Source organism: Cyprinus carpio, chromosome A4 (genome assembly GCF_018340385.1).
Source record: "Cyprinus carpio isolate SPL01 chromosome A4, ASM1834038v1, whole genome shotgun sequence".
NCBI classification, from domain to species: domain Eukaryota; kingdom Metazoa; phylum Chordata; class Actinopteri; order Cypriniformes; family Cyprinidae; genus Cyprinus; species Cyprinus carpio.
This window is the reverse complement of record NC_056575.1, coordinates 30,443,273-30,451,084: the sequence shown is the minus strand read 5'-3', so window position 1 is coordinate 30,451,084 and position 7,812 is coordinate 30,443,273.

The window sequence follows — 7,812 nt, the reverse complement described above, 5'->3', positions numbered from 1 at the left end:
ACTAATAAATCAACAATCAAATTTGATACATACAGTATAATTTAGAGTTCAATGTGATGTTGAGGGGAAATCAGGAAATAGCAGACAATACTGGCTGTAGATGAGTTTATTTGAGCTGATGTGTTTGTATGTTTTGCACTAATCAAATATTTTGAACACAGAGTCATAACCACACCAGATATACAAAGAGTTTCTGAAAAGACACATATATCATAATACAGAAATATAACAGATTTCTGGCCTCTTTTAAAATCCAATAAGCAGATTCACTCAGAACTTACTGAAGAACAAATCAAAGATAAAAGTAAATCAGAAAAATAATGAAGTAGCCTATGAAAACCATTGATGTAAGTAAACACATTAGCGTGTTCCTTGCTCTTAATTTCTGCTGCAGATGAAGTTGAGTTTGTGAGATTCAGGAAGGCTAATCCAGCGCTGATCTCCTCCAGACTGAACTGCTCCTTTTCTGTTCTCCAGTTTGCAGTTTTCGGGTGTCGTCCCGTTCCCTGGAGCCCAGTTCTGATAGCACACAATCTCTCCACTCAGCCAGAGCCACATGTTCATGACGCAGTAGTTGTGTAAACCCAACCACACCGCCGCAGTAGACGCTTGTTTAACCACGTTCATCACACGATGCTGAATCTCTTCTGAATGAACCGAAGCTTTGTCGAGTCCAAGTCAAGTCCAAGTCCAGGACTAGTCAGACTAGAGATGTAGTCAAGTCCAGCTTTTTCGAGTCCAAGACAAGTCCAAGACCAGGACTAGTCGAGACCGAGTCAAGATCGAGTCCAAAGAGGTTCAAGTCCAAGTCAAGTCCAAGTCTAAAAGTTTCGAGTCCAAGTCAAGACCGAGTCCAAATGAGAGAGAAAAAAGGATCCTCTTCAAGACCACATACTTAACTACTGATAATGTATGTGATGCGAGAGACAACATATCTCCTATTCTTAGAAAATAATTTTACATTATTATTTGTAATGATCAAAAAGCATTTCTAAAGTAACATCTCTGAAGGATAGGGGTCTCCAAACTAGATCCTGGAGGGCCAATGCCCTGAAAAGTTTAGCTCCAACTGGCCTTAACACACCTATCTGGAAGTTTCTAGTGTGTCTAGTAAGAGCTTAATTAGCTGGTTCAATGTGTTTAATTAGAGCTAAACTCTAAAGGACACCGGCCCTCTAGAACCGAGTTTGGAGCTGTAGGGTCAAATTATTTTTATGTACTTTATTTACATTTTATTTACTTTATAATGCTGCTGTTGCTGACATTATGTCTGTGGTCAAAAATTAAAATGACTGATGCCTTGGCGCAGCACACACACGCAAAGCTCAGGATATGACAAATGCGCGCAGTTAAGGCTAGAAGCGATACGTTTGGCTCTAATGGGCATGCGCACATAAATACAGCAACATTTTTGTCATACTGTACTAGGGCTTGCATCGGCGCTGTCGGAAACAATCGACTACTCCAGCATGCATTAACCATAATGCATACAAAGTGTTTGCAAGTACGACGTGAATATTAGGATTACAGTATTGTGTGGAGCTGTTACTTTCTATGACCATATCTATGTTGCATGTAAAAATAAAATATGTAATGTAATAATTAGGGTTGTGCCTGAAGCCGAATACCTTATTCGGAATGGCACGGATAACGCCTTCAAAAACGAATAACGGACAAGGAATAATTTTGCCTGAATAGTTGGCTGAAGCTGACACAGTCCGGTGTTTGCTAGATAACAGTATAGTCATGGGATCAGCGCAATATTATACACAGACCTCTAAAGTCACGAGTGTGAAGTGAATGAATGTAAACTTTATGAGTGAAAAGAGTGCAAATCAAACACGCATTGCTGTTGCTTCTCCGTGAATCTCTCAGAAATCAGAGCTTGGCAGGAGTAATATCACCTATAATAATACATCATACACATTCTATTATTTGTTTATATTTAAAAGGCAATGATTTAAACCTTAGGCTACGATATAAAACGAATGAATGAAACAAGCACAGCGCGCTCACCAATCAAACAGCCGCGTTGCGAGTCTCTGTCTCTCAAAAACCAAACCAGTTCTCTCTCAAAAGTAGGCTAATAATCAGCTTAGATACAGATACATTTTCTACTTGTCCTACATGTTTGCATCTTTATCTTTTGCTGGTTTGCGCGGCACACGCACATTTGTTAAGTGAAGTTCACTAAATATTAAGACTGGTTTAAAGAGTTCTGCGCAATGAAAATGTGCGCATTGAATGGATTCAATCGTGTTCAAATGATCACTAAACGTTTGTCATGACATCTCTCTGCTTGCATGATAAACATATTATTTTAGAAATTAATAATTATTTTAGTTTAACACGACATACTTGTTCAGTGATAACTACGAAAAAAAAAAGATAAAAAGTCATAACGGTCTTATCAAGTAACTGTACGACGTTGTATCCGGATGTGTATCTGTAACAATCACAGATTGTTACAGATACAATACTGGCTGTTACATGAAAATTTAAATATGTAATGTCATAATTATAAAGTTTTGCAAATTAACATATGTAATTGTTGCGTAAGGCTATAAATTAATAAGCATTTATTGATTAAAAAAAACTATTTTATGTGTTTTCGTTTACAATAGAATGAACCACGAGTAGTCGAGTAACTCAAATATTTTTTAAAATAAAAAATAAAAAGTGATCTTGCAACCCCTATACTGTACAACATTGATTAGTATTTCATTATTGTAAAGGGTAAGTTTAAGGATATCTACACAATCTAACAGGTAGAAAATTTAATTAGAAACATCTAAACTTTTCAGAACGCAGCACGTGCGCCGCTGGTCATGCACATTATTTCCCGTAACAAAATTGAAAGCTAAGCCAAGATGGAGAAACAGCTGATCATAGCTGTACAAGGATAGCCATTTTTAAAATGAATTTAGTAGCAGAGCTACTGCAAGGGATTTTTAGTGCTGGAAATCCATTTATTTTTTGCTGAAACTTCTGCGTCTTCATGGAGAGCGGGGTAATGGTTGCCTAGCAACAGCGACGCCACTGGAGCGCAAGCATAGAGCGCAGGCTACAGAGTGCTTTGGATAAAAGGAGAAAGCGGCTCGCCTAGCAGTTTCGACACATTTTCAGTCGCGACATCATGCAAATGTGGTTTTGTTTTGAAGGAAAATTATTTATTTATTTATTTATTTATTTTTGCTGGACTCGGTCGAGACCAACGAGAACATTTGGCGAGTCCAATGGCCAAGTCCGAGACAAGTCCGAGTGCAAACACCAGCGAGTCCGAGACAAGTCCGAGACGATAGAAAAATGTCTCGAGTCCGGACTCGAGTCCAAGACCGGACTCAAGTAATACAGCCCTACTTCAGACCACGTCAGATTCTCTCTGATCACAATCAGTTTATCTGGAAACCAAACAAAGCACAAGCAGAAACTAGAAAGAGACTGATCAAAAACACAACATGCAGAACAAACACTGGGGATGAATCTGTCATGTCAGACATGTAGAGTGAACTTTAAGAGATCTGGAGGTGATGATGGATCGTGTGTGTTTTGTGAGGATCTACTCACCTTCATGACACACAAAAGGAAATTGATTCTTGCAAGGGTTGTCATGCCACAGTCCCTGAGCTTTCAGTTCAGTTATTGTACAGTCTTCATTACCTCCAACATTATTAGGTTCACCTGTGTCCCAGTCTCTGAATGAAGAGTTACTCTGATCTGACCACTGCCATGAGTCTATGCTGAACAGACCGATCCAGACATGGTGATCCAGATGAGTTATTATCACTAATGATCTTCTGAACCTGTTGACTCTCATTCTGGTTCCTCACACTGACCAGATCAGTGTGATTCTGTCTGCAGTAACTCTGAGCGTCTCTCCAACTCTTCAGCTGATTGACAAAGACGAGTCCTGCGTTCGCTTTAAGAAAAACAAATGAGAAAAAGATTCATGAATCAATTTGTTCATTATTCTTATGCTGCTGGTTTGGATGGGAACGGGACCAGTGGTGGAAACATCAGAAAAACGTCATTCAAAGACCTGAGCTGCTTCTACAGCTGGTGATATACTGAATATTCACAATGAAGATATTTTAAATTATACCACAATCTTCTATAAAAACTAGATTCTGATTGGCATTCAAACCATTAAATGAAACTTACACAAATACAGTAAGTCGCACACAGTAAAACATTTAGAAACACAGAAACTTGATGTCAACCCTGTAACATGACTTTTATTATAAATTAGCTTCACTATTGAATCGCTACATTAAATGTGGCGTTCGGCTCACGCCCCTTGAAGTCCGAGAAGATTGTCTTTTTCCCGAAAATACTAGTTGATGTTATCACATTGGACTGAAATTTAGTGACTTTTGTTCACAATTTTTTTTGATCATTGTCTACTTTTTTGGGGGGAGATTTTTCCTTGTTACACTTGTGGTGTTCCTGGACAAAAATGACCCGGCCTCAAAAAAATTGCTTTTAAAGTCTCTCATTGTGCTATATTATCACCAAATATTGGATTCAATCTTTTTCACTGTTTATCACACTAGTGTACTTTAATGTTTCATCACAGAGTTTGCTTTTAAATCCTTTATTTTGTACAAAATGGCACAAAGTCACACTTGTGGTGTTCCCGGTAAAAATGTCCAGCCATTCAAAGTGAATAGGAAAGAATGAAAGTAATAGAAACTATTAGTGTTCAAGAACATGTTGATCTTGTTCACGTTCACATATGTACATGTGTGCCTGCAAACATACAGGCCTTGGACCTGTTCATGTGTGGATGCATGCATACATCACACATCAACACACACACACACACACACACACACACACACACACATATACAAACTATTGGGAGTAATACAAGCATTCTATTTCAACCTACCCTGAACTGCATCTGATATCATTTCATCAGACTGATAGTATAACTCTCTCTCTTTCTCTCTCTCTCACCCACCCACCCACACCCACACCCCAACCCACACACACACAAACTGGCTCACCCCTGCTTCAAAGAATCTTTCTTTCAACTTCTTTCTCCCCATTACACCTTTTAGACAAAATATTATGACAACAGGTTTGAGGCTTCATGTTCTCACAAAACAGACAAAAGTTTACCTAATAAATGACAAAAAAGCACAAAGACAGAGCATATAAATATTGTTGTACCATGAAACCAGGGACTGCTGTTTTTCTCTGTCACAATGGTCAGATTTATTGTTGCATGACATTGTCTCTGTATGACAGTGTCAATGTGTTATTTTTGAGACAGTATAAATATTGGTTTGTTGTTCCATGAAATATTCTATATATAAGAATCTTATAGGGTTAGTTCACCCAAAAAATGAAAAGAGCCTGCGTTTTACTCACCCTCGAAGCATCCTAGACTTCTTCTTTCAGACGAATCCAGTCGGAGTTATATTCAAAATTGTCCTGGCTATTCCAAGCTCTATCATTGCAGTCAGCGAGTGTTGCTGTTGAACAGTCCACAAGTCGTCAAATAATGCGCCTATCCATAATAAAACGTGCCTCACACAGCTCCACAGGGTGAATAAAGGCCTCCTGTAGTGAATGCATGTGTTTTGTAAAAAAAAATATCCATATTTTAAACTTAATAAACACATTTCTCTCACTTCCGATATCTGTCATATGCGGAAGCCGTTCCAGCGGATGACGCAGGACATAGGCGTTGCGTGATGAGTGACGAATACGGATAGAGAACAAAACAAAATGCTGGTTACGAATTAGAAGTACAAACCTAGGTTTTGTAAAGAAAAATTTCGGAGGATTTTAATATAAAACAAGAGGAGACTGGTTTCCTTCTCTAAAGTAAGGAAACTTTGCTTCCTTTGCACCTATAAACAAACTTGTGAGACTAGCATAGCTCAGAGGCGTGGCTGTTCAACAGAAACACCCGCTGACTGCAATGATAGAGCTTGGAATAGCCACCACAATTTTTAATAAAACTCAGACTGGATTCACCTGAAAGAAGAAAGTAATGTACACCTAGGATGCTTCGAGGTTGAGTAAAAAGCAGAGGCTAATTTGACATATTTGGGTGAACTAACCCTGTAATGTGTTTTTTCTTGTATGTCACAATGTTCAGATTTGACAGGGAACAGCAAAACTTCCAAATACAAAACCAGTCCTAAATGAAAGAAAAGAAGTTGACAAAAATATTGAATCCAATATTTGGTGATAATATAGCATAATGAGTGATTTATAAGCAGTTTTTTGAGGCCGGGTCATTTTTGACCGGGAACACCAAAAGTGTGACTTTGTGCCATTTTGTACAAAATAAAAACCTTTCAAAACAAACTCCCTGATTAAACAATTAAAGGACACTATTGTGATGAACAGTGCAAATTTTCTCCACATTTTATTTAATATTGTGAAAATTATTCATAAATAATCTTTTTTTTGCTCAAAAAATTCCTCTGATTACGATTAATCAGATGTAAATATAAATACAAAACCAGTCCAAAATGAAAGAAACAAAGTTGACAAAAAGATTGAATCCAATATTTGGTGATAACATAGCATAATGAGTGATTTATAAGTAATTTTTTGAGGCCGGGTCATTTTTGCCCTGGAACACCACAGGTGTAATAGAGTTTTGAACACAACACAAGGGTTAAAATTCTCAGCATCAAGGGTTTAGGTTGTAATTGACTATCATTCCTACATCGAGCAGACTCAAGTTAATCCAAATGAAATATGAAGCCCCTGTTAGATTTTGTGTTGAGATACTGAAGGCTGTAAAAGATTGGTTAACCAATAATTTACCTCTATTAAATTCAGATAAGACAGAGATATTACTTATTGGACCAAAAAACATTACACAGAATCTCGTAGATTACACTTTGCAACCAGACGGATGTACTGTTACTTCCTCTACAGTCAAAAATCTGGGTGTTATAGTAGACAGTTATATAACTAGTCTTCTACCACGCTACAATCCATCACGCTCCCATGCGATCAGCGGGAGCTCAGTTCTCATGTTACCGAGAGCACTCTCAACTCGGCTAGTCCTTCTGACATATGCTGCTGGCTCTGATGTCTCATGGTGCGTTCACACCAGACGTGAATAGAGCGTCTGGCATGAGTGATTTCAATGTTAAGTCAATGCAAAGACGCAAATAGACAACTGGCAGCGTAAATTGAGCGTTTCGGGCATTTTGACGCGTGAGTTGAAAAATCTGAACTTTGGCGAAATTTGGCGCCGCATTAACCAATCAGGAGCTTGCTCTAGTAGTGGCATGATTAGGACGTAGCGAGCAGAGGGAAAATCCGAAACAGCAATGGAGGAGAAAGTCATAGTCGCTCTGTATGTGGATACCCGGAGCTGTATGATACTTCTTCATACTTTTACAAAAACAGGAATAAAAAGGATCTTGCTTGGAAGAAAGTGAGTGAGGAGGTCAGACAATCTGGTAAGTTGATGTATTTATTCAGAGGAAGTGTGCAGAAAGAAGTGTAAGGGTCTGAGGGACACATATTTAAAAGAGAGGAGAAAGGAGACAAAAGAGGAGTGGTCACGCAGCAGGGTCAGGGAAAAAGTGCAAGTACTCTGCGGTCCTGTCTTTCCTCGACCTCTTCGTCTCCCCACAGGAGACCAGCGGGAATATGGAGAGGGAGGATGAGGAGAATCAGGCCGCAGGGTACGAGCACCCCGAGGACCAGGGCGAGACAGAAGCAGCAGCAGCAGGGCACTCAGAGACAGGAGGTGTGTTGACAAGGTGAAGCAACACAACAGGGCATATATGTTGTTTTTTATGATGAAAAGTCTAAATTAATTTCTCTCTG